The 14998-nt window shown below is 38.6% G+C and overlaps 1 protein-coding gene across 2 annotated transcripts in view; it reads left to right on the forward strand.

Moving 5' to 3' along the window:
* Nucleotides 1-14998, forward strand: part of LOC139938384 (TNF receptor-associated factor 4-like) — a 60839-nt gene that overhangs the window by 16560 nt on the left and 29281 nt on the right. Inside the window, exon 1 of one of the 2 annotated variants that reach the window (XM_071933859.1) lies at nucleotides 10499-10568. The exons of the other annotated variant lie outside the window; for it this stretch is intronic. The gene's annotated coding sequence lies outside the window, so the exon portion shown is untranslated. Of the gene's footprint in view, nucleotides 1-10498; nucleotides 10569-14998 lie in introns of those variants that run through there. 2 annotated transcript variants of the gene reach the window in all.

Genomic DNA, 14998 nt, shown 5'->3' on the forward strand with positions numbered 1-14998 from the left:
ACCAACTCGTCCGATCCAAGGCAACGTGTTCCTTTAAGTGTTTTACTTACTCAGTTCCTCTATTCTGACTAGGGCTTTGACTGATGAATTAGTGAAAGACGCACAGACAAATTATATTCTCTGTCGTACTGGCGTATTGTTGGATTTTCCTTGGTTCCTTTCCCTTTTGTTTTATTGTTTTCATTGTTACAGCGCCGTGAATACCTTTCATGACTATGTACCCCGAAAAAATATTCATTATTTATATTATTATTATTAGATTTTGCATTATGCCTTTCATTATTTATTGTGTGTGTTTTGCACACAATTGCTTCCGTGTTAAAATCACACAATTGCCCAATAGTGGGTCAGATTATTATAGAGACATATTGACAAAACAAACTCTCGTCCAAAAATAGCCGTCAGACTTCTTCTGTTTGGAAAGGGGAGATAGATGAAAAACACTCACTGTGTGCGTATGTGTACGTGTATACAAGTACAATGTGCTAAATGGTGTACCAAGCTGCACAGAGTCCAGCTTTATTTTGTGGAGTTGTACTCCAACACTTAACTGACAGGGATTTGAGTGCAGCGTTTATAATTGAGATCTGGTGACAGATTTCAAGTACATGTAGGTCTCATCATGGAGCTATGTGCCCAATTTCATAAAGCTGTACAGCATAAAATGCTGCTATTCTTTGCTGAGCAAAAAACTAATGAGGCACCGGTGGCAACAGTGTAAGCCTTATGAAATGAAGGCTGGTAACCTAGTTGTGCTAAGCAGCATTTTTCTGCGCTTAGCAAGATTTTGTGCTAAATTGGGCCCTGGTCTGATGTAGGCTTATCGTGTGATTGTCGGCTCCAATTAAGTAAATGTAACCATAACCAAATCGAGGCTGTAAGTGAAACTAGTCTGGCCCCTTTTTTCACCCTAAGAATCGGTGTTTATAACTGCTTTGTGCATACAGGAAACATGACTACGGTGGTCTGTTGGTACAGATCAGGGACCATTTTCGTAGAGGTACTTAGTTCCAAAGAAGAAAATATTGGTTCGCTAATTTCTGCTAAGCAAAAAAGAGCAGGCTACCAGTCAAATATGAATCATGTGACATGGTGTGTGGCTGGTAACCTTATTCTAGCGGGCATTTGTTGTGCTTAGCTATTTTTGTGCTATATTAAATTGGGCCCCGTAGTGCTCCCAAGTTGGGGGTGGTGGCTGTGGGTTTTGTTGAGCAAACAAGTCAACTTTGTTGTAGGCTAAAGGAAGAAAAAGAAAACAAGTTTGAACTTGTCTAAACTCTGAAGTGAACCCTGTTTCTTTAGGAGAACAACCTTTGGGTGACCCATGTTTTGTTTTGCTCTTGAAAAGAGGAAGTTTGAGGACTTTGAAATTACACAATGCAAACCGCGTAGACACAATAACTCGGATGAAACTATTTTTCATGCTATTTAGTGAAGTTAGTACAGTGTCCCTTGTTGTACCCATTGACTTGTTTAAAAACGATTACTTGTTTGAGGGAAGTTTGGTTACAGGATTTTAGATGAGATTTTAAATGGTAAGTAGTGACTTATTATGGCTTGTTATGTATTGATATGTCCAGTAAAATTATGAGCTAAAAAGTGAAATCTACATTTTCAAGGTCCAGCTGAAACTATTATTTTGACGTTTTGGTTTTGCTTTTATCACGTAGGTGTATAGGCCTAACTTTTGTGCTTTATTAACTAATTAAAATAAAAAATAAAAAGTAGCATTCCTTGGAGGTGATCCCTCTGGCTGCTGCTTTTTCATAAAGCCTGTAAGCACAAAAATTTGCTTGGCATGAACTTTCTTCTTTAATGAAAACAGGATTACCAACCAAATTTCCATGTGATTTTCAGGATAAGCAAACTACAGATGAATGCCAGTAACAAGCATTATGCAACAAATTAAAATTTTGTTGGTAATCTTGTTTTATCAATATCAAGGAAGAAATTTCATGCTTAGCAAATTTTTGTGCTTACAGGCTTTATGAAATTGGGCCCAGGTATCTTAAACTTGGGTGTAACCCCTGGCTAATGACAGTTACAAGTTATTTGGTTTTTTGATTGGTACACTGGACAAAGATATTGACACAAAAAGGGGAATACAAATTTTAGGGTTAGATAGCTCAGTTATTAGAGTGCTGGTCCATTGGAGGGTATTGGTTCAAGTCCCATCACTCTCGTAAATTTGTGTAAACCCCAAAATAGGTTATAGGTTAGAGGCCAGGAATTTGTTTCCAAACTTTCATGAGGACTCTATCTAGAGGACTCTATCTAGAGGCCTATGTGTGCATTACACAATTAAATTTTACCTTGGAGCCCCTCCAAAAATAACTCCAATTTTGTATAGTGTTTTCTAAAGATCTTGTGTCCTAAAGAGCATGGGAATACAATATCAACATGAAACGGGAGCAAGTGTTCCACCATGTATCTGCAAGAACTGTGAGAAACATTAGCTAGTCGGATTACACAATGGGAAGATTTGTACCGACTTCAGGACAAGTGTCAGGAAAACTCATCACACACAGGGCAAAAAAAATCCTTCTGAAAGATGAAATTGAAAATAAATATGTTTCTCTGGTTCTGGTGACCCCAAGCTGTGATCTGATTTTAGCTTTGCATACTGGGAATCACTTATGAACCAAACAATAGTGATACCATGCTGACTTCCGCTGGCTTTTCCTGCCACAATTTTACCACCCCAATCCAAAAAACTCCTTTCTTGTTCTCGGAACTTTAAAAGGCATTTAAAATTCCTCCGAACAATAAATGCCTGAATCCTTAAAGACTATCCCCTATGGCCTTTACGCTTGGTCAGTCGCGGCGACTGACCCCTTAATTGGTAATTCTTTTGTCCAGAACCGAGATCGCAGAACTAGTGAGGGAATCAACACTAGGGGGATTAGCCAATCTTGGAAAATGAAACCATAACGTTTGATGACCTCATGGTGACCTTAGAATTTGATGAAGTCATAAGAGAAAGCCTTGTGGTCACTCCACATGGTGGACGGAACATGTGGAGCTTGGAGAGACAACAGTCTTTTTGACTCTTGCTCAGTTTTTATAGACTTCGGTGGAATCTGTGGAAATCATTTGAGTGGATTATGAAATCAAATTGGGAGGAAATTATATTAATACAGGAAGGGTTTATAAAAGTGGTCTCAGGATGAAAGGGGTTCAGTCTTGCTTTGGAAGGATAAATAGAAGGTGAGTTTTGGATACTCTTTTCTCTTCCATTTTGTCGTCTTTTGCTGAAATATTTTACCATCATTATCAAAAAGAGGTGATGTTAAATACTTTTGTACAAAATGTGGGAGGGTTATTGTAGGCTGTCGTAGTTTGGCTATAAAACAAATTGTTTTGGTTGGCAGCTATGTCACACAGTATTTTGGTAGTTGAGGTAGTGGTCCGCTCCTATTCTCAATCCAGGTTACCTGTTCATTGTCATTGACAAAGTAGAGTGGCCATGTTTTTTTCTCGTCATCTCACTATTGGAATGAGCTCTTCCAAAATATCAAAGAGGTACCAAACTCCGGATTAATTCAAATGCCTTCTCAAAACCTGTTGAACGTTGACTAATTTTTTGTTTCAAGTTTAATAATTCTGTACAGCATAGCGGTAAAATCACGTAATGCGTCTACCATGGAGGTAGAAATCCATGGTCACACGTGTACAGTTGTTAAAGATTGTTATTTATATTGATAAATATGACTGTTTACCAGGTTTCCCTACCATTTTAAAAATACTTTCTTTTGTCAGAGTTTGGAGGAATCTGTTGAAGGTGACTTTTGTTCATTTAGCAGATCACTTCAGCGAAACGCACACTGCCAAACTTCTTTTATAATATGTTTGTGTGTCGGAACTAATTATCTTGTATTTGTAAAAAGTGGAATTCCGTGTTTTACTGTTATGGCCTTGGGGGCTTACTTTAAATATATATTAAGAAAGAATAGAGCACGCTTTCAAAACTGTTTATTACAGAGCTGTTTTTGTGTGAGGATGAAGTTCATTTCGATCACAACTTTTTTCATCTGTTTTTAAATAAGCTTTTTTTTTAATGTGTTAAACCAACCCTGATGGTAAATCTGTGTACTTTCGGACACAAAGTAATCTGTCACCCGTAGTGTTGTGAATCCTATATTGTTCACCTATGCACTGTGAGAGAACAGTGTTGATGTTTGTATTTGTGGCATGCGGAGGTTTCGGAAACATTGTGTGGTGTTTGCGTTGCCTTTCACAGATTGCCTTTTACAGATCGCCTTTCACAGATCGACGATGAAGTCACCATCTTTTATATAAATTTTCTATAACCAACTCATAAGAATTTTCCAGCATACCAGTGTTGTAGCTAGACCCATTTTAGTGGTAGGCTCTAAAATACTATTTAGTCCACCAAGGGCGAGCGGTTTCTTGGGGAATTCTGTGCTGTGTAGCACAGTGTATTTTGCTCAGAGTGCTGGGCGAAATTTATTAGTTCTGGGGCAGGCCCGCCCAACACCGCCCACTGCAGCTTACTGCACGCTTTAATACATTGTGCATTAATCACATAGAAACCTTGGAATGTTCTGTAATATATTATGAGAATACCGTTGTTGTCCAAGATTTGCAAAAATATATATGAAAATAGTACATTCAGTAATAAAATTGTAAAAAGTACACCAACCTAGACCAAGAAGTCTGTGTAGAATTTTATTGAGCTTAGCTTGTCTTATTAGAGATTATTTTTCAAACCAGAATGCTCTTGGATTTAAGACTAACACCTGATAACCTATTTTCCTGAAACTGAATTGTGGTTTCCATGGGTTAATAATAATGTAAATGAAACCTATTCCAATTTCAGTATTTTCAAAAGGTGTTCATAAAAAACACACCCTCACCTGGTGATCAATTGGAGCAGAATAATGTCATGAACACCTTACATATTTTAAATTTTCAGCTCACATTCCTGTTGTAATTTATTATTGCCTTCTTTTTGTTAACAAAATATTTATAACTTTACCTGTCGCCGTTTTTGTTGTATATTTTTTTACGCCAAGAATCGAGGAAAACATGTTTTTCTCTGCCTATAGCTAGCTGGAGGGGTGCACCGTTATAAAACAGTTACTGTTCACAGAATTGTTTGAATAATATGTGACTAAAAAAAAAATTGCATTGTAAGGTTAGCCTTTAATCCATTAAGCTTTAGGCAAACTGAACACACAAAAATCTGTTTTTATCGTAGGAAAGTGTACCGTCTTTTGTCGAATTGTTGTGCTTCGTTGAAGTTAAGGTTTGCACTTGTCGCTTTTTATAGCGGAACTAAACATCAGACTGAGTTTTAATCCAATTTAGCAGATCAAAAGAATAAATACGAGTGAACTGAAAAATGAGTTTTCCTCTCAGTCAGAGCTGAACAGGCCGGAAACCGGAAATACAAATGTTTGTGGTTGGCCAACCTGGATTTCTTTCTCTTTCTTGGGGGCCCGGGGAGGCTTTTTTGTGATAGTCGCTATCCCTGAGCTGCCCCTTGGAGGTGAATGTTGAAAGCTGGCCAAATCAAAGTCATTGTGAGTGAGTTTGTTTGTGTGTTGGCGTGCTGTGCCTCGTAGCTATATTCAAGAACTTTAAACTTGGCATGACCTTATTGTAGCCACTATCATTGGTTCTCTACTGTGTCAGATTTGAGTTATAAAAACCTTGACCTCACAACACCTCTTACTCTTCTCCAATTTCTTCCTCATTTTTTTATTTTTCATTTTTCTTACACCCCGCTCTGTCCACTGCTGGACTGAGGTTGTTATTCCTATTAGGGTTGATTCAGTTACAGCATAGAGAGAGGTCAAGATTTGTAGAATGTATGACTTGCTGTTGGTTTAAAGTCAATAGGGACAAGAAGATTTTATTTGGGGAATTGTACTGCCGTTGATTTCACCAAACTCTTCCTAACTAAGGATTAAGTCTTCGGACGAGTTATGTCCCATTTCCAAAGACATAGGCCTAAGGATGCATTGAACCCATCCTAAATTAGGACGAGTTACTCATCCCAACTCGAGGTAAGATTAATCCTAGCGTTTCGTGAAATCGGCTGCAGAAATGTTTTTTAAGCAAAAAGGCAAAGAAAGTGGTCGGATTGTGTCAGGGGAAGCGTGGCATGATATGCATTTTGATTGGGGGAATATTTGCTCCACCATACCCATCATCCTTTCTTCTTCCAATCTTAGCCCATCTTCCTTCTCCACTCTCTTAACTTCATCTTTCTTCTTTGTTCCCCAAAGGCTGTTTGCTCTTTGACCTGTTCCTAATATCTTTCATTCCTACCTCTGTAGAAGCACATAGGTGTATCTTCCATGATGTAAGGCACAATTTCCCTTTTTAAGTCACGATGAAACCACCTCCCCTCAGCCTCTACTTCTTATTGAAAACCCAAAACAAATTAAACAGTCAGGGTCAGGAAAACCCTTTCAAGAGGTGAAGGAAAACCCAAATTGCCCACCACCTCCTTGATAGATTGGCACAATAATTGTGATTTATTGGGACACAAATGTTTCTTTTATGCCCAGTTTAAACACCCCAAACTGTTGATACTAAAAGCTGCCGGCTGGGCTTACACAGCCTGGGTTATTTATGACCTGTATAAACTTCATTGACCCAGGACAGATTGTAGACCATGGGTAGATACAGTTAAAAGGTTAATGTACTTATAATATCAATTTGGGTGTTGTTGATAATGGGTTCTGTGGCCCTCTGCTTGCCCCTGCCTTTAGGCTGGCTGAATGAACAGGCCCTGGCGGGTGTCTAGAGGTCACTGTATTACCATTGACCATTGACCATCACAAACATTAAGCTGAATTCCTTATTGTTGTGGTCATTTGTTCACTTTAGCCGAGGGTGGTGGCTGGGCTGTCCTTAGTAATTCAGTTTTGCCCCTTTCAAGTTCTCAATTATCGGGATTTCTGTCTACCTCCATAGTGGGATCTGTGGTCAGATGGAGATGATTTGGTGTAGAAACCATGATTTTTAAAAGCATTAGGCCTAGGCATGTTCAGTGAATACAATAGAAAAAAATGCAATTAATTTTACAACTGCAAAGTGCTCTAAACCAAAAGGAACAATGGTATAACTGCAAAAACGGGTTAATGGCCTCATGTTTTGACCCTTTATTCCATGAACAGTTTGAAAGAAAAAAATCTGTTCATTTTGGAAAGTTAGCGATGAATTGTATGAATGAATTTTGGTAATGGCCTCCTGGTTTGGACCCTTTATTTCATCAGAAGAACAGTTTGAAAGAAAAAATCTTTTCAATTTGGAAAGTTAACGATGAATTGTATGAATGAATTTTGGTTCAATAAGTTTCCCACCTCGCAGACAATTCAGCAGCCTATGGGTTTACCTTGCAGCTTATCCCCGGGGGTACAAAAACGCCGAACGAACAAGAAGTAGTCTGTTCGTAGCTCTATGGTCTATTCTATCCTTTATCTAAGGTTTCACCTTTGTCATTTCTAACTTCAAAAAGGGTCGTTTTCAACACCTCATTAATTTCCCTCAATAGTAGAATTTATCACCTTTTTTTCACAGAGGAGAGTATTAGCTAAGAGGGGAGATAAATAGACATCTCGTCTCTATGTTTCTCATCTAACAAAGTCTGGCCTTTGCTTGTACTTTTTCTTCTTCTTCTTCTCAGTATACTGTCCTAGGATGGCCTTCCTCCATGAACAGTTTAGTAACAACTGTTTTGGGACTTCTTTGTACCGAAAATAGCTGCCCGTTTGTGTTTGATTGAGAGAACGGATGCCCTTCTCGATTCCCTCTTTGTACTAAGCTTGCCGGTTTGGCTTTACATTGAAAAAGTGTTGGCTCAGAAACTAGTGACTATGCAGATCAAATCACAGTCACTTGTGCTCTTTGAATAAATTCCCTGCAAACGTTTTTAGATAGAAGCTCGGCCTCACTCTGCACCACTGTTTTCCCACGTCATTCGGTTGTCATCAGAGAGCTAATTCCGATTTCCATTCTGTCAGGTAGGGCCTATGTTATATTCTTGATTGATGTAAAACACTTCTTGTAGAAAGCTACGCTAGCGTTTCACGTAGGCCTGTATGTTAAGTGTAGTTTATGATTTCCTTTTAACCAAAATTTACCATTCTAATTGGTTTGTATTCGAGGCATGATTATTTACAAAAATAAATAAAAACTGCCTTTGATGTTAAAAATATCAGTACATATTATTTTATTGAAAAAACAAAAATCTATTCCAGTTTGTAAGCCTTTGGCTTCAACGTTTTGGGGGATTTTTTTTTACCATTTAAAATCAAATTTCAGGTTTGTTATTTTATGCAATGTTGAGATACACCAATTGCGAAGACTAGTCTTTGATAATTACCAATAGTGTCCAGTGTCTTTAAGAACCTTGCTCCATGATCAATAACCTTGCTGCATCTTTAAGAACCTTGCTTCATCTTCGAGAACCTTGCTGCATCTTTAAGAACCTTGCTTCATCTTCAATAACCTTGCTGCATCTTTAAGAACCTTGCTGCATCTTTAAGAACCTTGCTTCATCTTCAGTAACCTTGCCTCATCTTCAAGAACCTTGTTTCATCTTCAAGAAACCTGCTGCATCTTCAATAACCTTGCTTCATCTTTAAGAAGCTTGTTTCATCTTTCAACTTGCTCATGCCCATTAATGGGTTCACATGTGAGCTACATGGAATTCAAACTATTACTGTATCATCATTTACTGAACAGTATTTCACAACAGCCCCCCCCCCTCCCCAAATCTATAGCTACCTCAATTAAGTCCATATCTCACTGTTATTTTAACCAGTCACATGTGGCAGTTGTTTAGTCTTATCATATGAAAATAAAGTCAATACTATCCGGTGCCTCTCAGCTGTTTTGTAAATGTATCAGAGGAGCCATGAAAATGCACTCGCCAATTTTTCGGTCTGGTGACATTATTTTCCAGCTTGATGAGCGTGTCAGAGTGTGACAGATTTGTTTCCGCAGATAAATCAGTCTAGTTGAATAGTACGTATGTGAGCTTAGTCAAGGAATGTTTAACCAAAATAACTAAATGATTAACACTTCAAATTGAATGTTGTTACTCAATGCCCAAAGATGGGTACGTCTGTCAGAACTTGTGTAATGCATCTAGTCACTGTCTGGTGTGTGTGTATTAACAAAAACAAGATGAAGGAACGTCTTTTTCGTAATTAAAGGCAGTAGACACTATTGGTAATTACTCAAAAGAATTATTGGCATAAAACCTTACTTGGTGACGAGTAATGGGGAGAGGTTGATGGTATAAAACATTGTGAGAAACGGCTCCCTCTGAAGTGCCATAGTTTTAGAGAAAGACGTAATTTTTCACGAATTTGATTTGGAGACCTCAGATTTAGAACTTGAGGTCTCGAAATCAACCATCTAAACGCACACAACTTTGTGTGACAAGGGTGTTTTTTTCTTTCATTATTATTTCGCAAGTTCGATGATTGATTGAGTTCAAATTTTCACAGGTTTATTATTTTATGCTTATGTTGAGATACACCAACTGTGAAGGCTAGTCTTTGACAATTACCAATAGTGTCCACTGCCTTTAAGGAAGAAATATGAAAAAATTTGTTCATATGAAGACACTGGATTTACATTCTTGAATTGAGTGTGTGATAAATAAATTATCTTACTATGATTATGCCTACTTCATTATTCAATTGATGAATGTGTTTTTGTAGTAAGTGCCTCCAATAAATTCTGGCGTTTTCTCCTGGCTCTGCGCAGATCTATCAATTTATCACATAACCATGAAATATGCTGATTACTTTCACGCATCACGCATACGTACAGACACTAATGGTTGGCTTAGGTGCAAACGAGTATGCATGAAGATACCATCAAAAGTCACAATGTTCTCTCATGTTGTCAACTAGTGCATGCACGCAATGTGCAATTTACAATTTCATGAGATAGTCTGTTTATTGCTCCATGGTCTGTTCTAGTTCATCTCCCCTTATGGGCTTCTTCGTGCTTATTCTGTTATCGAAACTCATTGAAATCTTTGCTTTTATTGGTTTTAAAATAATTTTTAAACATCTTTGTTGAGCGCTTTATACTTGGCATAAACAGCTCTTCTTATCAAAAGAAATCCTGCCTGATTGACAAGGATCTGAAGAAAGGTTTTCCACTTTGAAACCAAGATTTTTCATCAAGATTTTCCTCCAAAGAATGTCAACAATGTCAAGAATGACTGTTGAGATGTCAATTGTCAGGTTACATTTTGTGGTCTGCCACTCAGGGCAGACTGTAAACCACTCTCCTAAGACAATCCTGTCCTGACCATATGTCCTGACCGTTCTACCTCCATGTCCTGACACAGTGTCTAGAAGGACTGGAATTTTTTCTGTTTGGGTTCTACTCCATGGTCCTGTCAACTCTTGTACAAACTTTACGTGCCAGATGGAAAGTGTATTGCTAGTGTTTATAAACAGGGGGATGTAAGCTTTTGCGGTTTTAACTGTCAGAGTTTGTTAAGGCGGGATCGAAGGAGCTCAGGGAGCCAGCAAATAGTTAAATAGGTGCAGTTGTCAGGAATCAAGGTATGTTACTCAAATCTTTTGTGTATTTTTATTAGTTGCAATGCTGTTTGGAGCATACTTATGTTCATATCTTCCTACTTTATTAGTAATATTTCCGTCCTTGGAAAAGTCTAAAAATCTTTGAGGAATTAGCCTGAAAAGACCATCAAAGACTTCCAAGTTAAGCAGTCCTTAATTTATTTTCTTGGAACCAAATATTATGCCTGTTCGGACTGGAAAGTATCCTGTGTGTCACTTCGGTTGTACTTTTTGTAAACTGTACTCAATGTTTTGCACACAACCCTCTTTAAAGACGGTGGACACTATTGGTAATTACTCAAAATAATTATTAGCATAAAACCTTACTTGGTAATGAGTAATGGGGAGAGGTTGATAGTATAAAACATTGTGAGAAACAGCTCCCTAGAAGTAATTTTCCACGGATTTGATTTCAAGACCTTTAGAATTTGAGGTCTCGAAATCAAGCATCTGAAAGCACACAACTTCGTGTGACAAGGGTGTTTTTTCTTTCATTATTATTTCGCAACTTCTCTGACCGATTGAGCTTAAATTTTCGCAAGTTTGTTATTTTATGCATATGTTCAGATACACCGAGTGAGAAGACTGGTCTTTGACAATTACCAATAGTGTCCAGTGTCTTTTAGTCTTAGCCTGTTTCCTTCCAGCCGTTTTACCCATTCCTTACCCAGCTGGTAGTGCACAGCTGATTACTTGAGGTTTACTCTGCTTAAAACATCTCATTGCCAGTCACTCCTTAAACTCTTGAAACAACAATACCTTCATTTTCTAAAAGTTTCTTGAGCCTTTTCTCAATTGCTCTTCAGATCTTTGCCTCATCCTGATCCTATCTCACAAAGAGAATCATTATCTCAGCTTCTTGGCAAACTCCTAACTGAATAAGACCCACACTGTGGCATCAGCCGAACAGATTACCTCTCCCCCGAGTTGAGATCTTCTGAAATTCCAAACGGGGTTTTAGTTGATCGGGATAATCTCATGAGGGAGAAGTTTGTCAACAAAGCCAAGCCCACCGGGCAAAGCTCCGAAGTGAATCAAACCGATTACGACAATAAGCAAATAGTAAATAGCTCCTAACCAACTTCAGAGTGGTTGGCACTGATTGAATAAGACTTATGAGAAGGAGGGTGGGGTTGGATAGCCCCCCCCCCTCCCTACTCCACATTTTTTCTTGAGGACTTAGCCTTCTTGGGGTTCTATAATGACCCTTGAAATGATAGCCAGGTCGTCTCACGTCTAGTGACTATATCTTCAGGCCTGGGATTAGCAGAACATTGTTTGCCCTGATCCTAATACAAAGAGCACTCAGTCTTTGCCTCTGGTGTCGCAGGCAATTCTGGCGAAAGTTGAGAAAAGGAGATTTGGGTGTGTGTGGGGGGGGGGGGTAAGTTTGTTATAGCATTCCTTGCCTGCTCACCAAACACATTGGATGGCTGTATACATTGTAGAACAAGAGCTAAGCAATCAGATTTGTATTGGATGTCAGAGTGCACTGGGAATCATGGAGCAATCCATAGAGCAAGGATAACAGCAGCAACTGTGCAGCTGCGGTTTGGCATGAGGGACTTAAGTTGCAAATGTAGAAATACAACCGGGAAAAACTTAGCTTGATCCTCATTTGTGTCTGCTGTGTAGGCTTTATGCTTTCCTATGGATGGTTGAATCCGAATTGATTGCTTCTGTAAGTGGCTATGTCTAGAATGCCGATAAGTCATATTTTCCAACGATGACGTTGCAGCCAATAGACATAGCCGTAGCCCAAGCTGCTTCATTTGGAGGACGCAACTTAAGTTAGTAATGAACCAAAAATATGGGCCCCTTCTATTGCCCCTCTTTTTTTCTTTTCTTTTTTAACTTCTTGGCAACAGCTTCCAATTGGTTTCGTACATCTTTCCAACCATGAACCTTCACCCGAGACTGGGGACCCATATTTGCTAGTTACTATTGTCCGATATTATTGTAACAGATCCCTTATTCAAACGCACATAAATGCAGCGAACATATGCATTGTTGAAGAGAGATACCATCGCAACCAGTGCAGTTGAGTGGCTTCAAATGGTCGGTCAACTTCTTTGAAGACGTTCTAGATACCAATCGTAGGAGTGTTTAATCGTTCAGTCACAAACTCTCACTTGTTGTTCATAGAAATCCACCTTCTGTGTCTGGGCAATTCCTTCTGTCCTTGATAAATATATAATGAGCAGTCAGCGTTATTTCTCAGAAAACCGAGTATGGACGTGCCATGGTTTTACTGTCTGACGATTTGATCAATACATGCGTTAAGCATGGGTCCTTGGTCAGTTCACCAAGGTTTAATTTCTTTCATTTTCAATTAACCTAGATTTTTTGAACAACCACCCCCCCCCTCTGCCCCACCCAATATAAAGGGCTACAGGTGTTTTTTTCTTTATGTTTAGAGAGTGGCGTACTATATAATTAATGGTATAGTCATGTTATTACTTCCTATAGTCGGATTCTTGTGGTGTAACAGATGGCAGGCAGGTGAAAAAGACACAGAGAAAAGAAAAGAAAAAAATACAACACTGTTTTAGAAAAAAATATATCAAGGACTGACTCAGACTCTTCTTTGGCACTTGAGCTGGTCTCGTGGTCTCGTTAACCATAGATTTTCAAACAACCAACCCCCTCTGCCCCAACCAATGTAAAAGCCCTACCCAGTGCGTTTTTACATATATGCTTAGAGAATGGTGTCCTATTACAATTAATGGTATAGTCATGTTATTACTTCCTATTAAGCCAAGAAATTATGGTGGTGTACTGTATGCAGATGGTAGGCTGGTGAACCAGACAGAGAGAAAAGAAAAAAGAAAAAAAACTGTTTGAGAAAAAAAGAAAAAGGACTGACTCTGCTTTGGCACTTGAGCTGGTCTCTCGTTAACATTTTTGTACACAGGTGTCAGTGTTTGCACAGCAGCATGTGCTTCTTGTTCACACCTCCTCTGCCCCCCTGTAGAGTTCTTTAAACAACCTGCTGTCCCTGGGGTAGTGCGCAGGGCAGGACAAGACACCCAACACCCAGATTGAAAGACTGTCACTTTAAAGAGATTTTCAGGATTGGTAGTGATTGGGGAAAATCTGAATAGTGCAGAAACCCAGCACCCAGTTTGAAAGACTGTGACTTTAAAGAGATTTTCGTGATTTGTAATGGTAGCGATCGGCAAAAAATTACAGGAATAGTGCAGACACCCAACACCCAGTTTGAAAGACTGTCACTTTAAAGAGATTTTTAGGATTGGTATTGGTAGTGCGAAAAATCACATGAATAGTGCAGACACCCAACATCCAGATTGAAAGACTGTCACTTAAAAGAGATTTTCAGGATTGGTAAAGGTAGCCATCAGCAAAAAATCACATGAATAGTGCAGACACCTAACATCCAGTTTGAAAGACTGTCACTTTAAAGAGATTTTCAGGATTGGTCATGGTAGCGATCGGCAAAAAATCACATGAATAGTGCAGACACCCAACATCCAGATTGAAAGACTGTCACTTTAAAGAAATTTTTGTGATTGGTGGTGATCAAGGAAAATATCACGTGAATAATTTTCAGTTCTCAGAACTTGCTTCTGAATTACTGCAACCATAAGCCATTCGAGGTATGGTGGACACATCATTGCTGCACTAGTTGGTTTCGGTAAAATTGTCTCTAAGCACCCAAACCAAGCCCACTGTTATAAGTTATAATGTCAACCATACTGTTCATGAAAAGTGTGTTTTTGTTTATTTGCTATTTTTTGTTTGCCAATGGTTACAGTCATTAATTACATAGGCCTATTTAGCAATTAAATTATGGAATAAAAACAATCCATGCGAGTAGACAAGCCCATAGAAAATCAGAGTAATAACACCGCCCATAAAAAACAAACCTTAGAAAAGGGACTTACTGTGGGTCCGTTCGCTATAGTAAAACTAAACAACTTTACCTCACACGTAGGTTCTGCAATTGTACACATAGATTCTGCTGTTGGATTTATTTGGCCATTGAATCATTACAAAGTTTTTGAACCCATATCTGTGAAAATCAGCGCCCCATTATGGATCATAAACACAGTGTTTCCCCTGATTTCACTCTAAAGAATAATCAATCATTCAATTCTGGAGAGAGCGCCCACTGTGCTGACACTTGAATGGGTCCTCTGCTACCCCCTTTAAAGGTATTTTAGACACCTTTCGTACATGTAATTGTCAAAGACCTGTCTTCTTACTTGGTGTATCCCAACATATTGCCTAAAATAACAAACCTGTGAAAATTTGGACTTCATTGGTTGTCAAAGTTGCGAGAGAATACTGTAAGAAAAAACACCCTTTTTGCATAAGTTTGTGTGCTTTCAGATGCTTGAATTCGAGACCTCAGCTGAGTTTTCTTATTTATTAGATTCAAATATTTTAGT

The sequence above is a fragment of the Asterias amurensis genome, chromosome 6, assembly GCF_032118995.1.
Source record: "Asterias amurensis chromosome 6, ASM3211899v1".
NCBI lineage: Eukaryota > Metazoa > Echinodermata > Asteroidea > Forcipulatida > Asteriidae > Asterias > Asterias amurensis.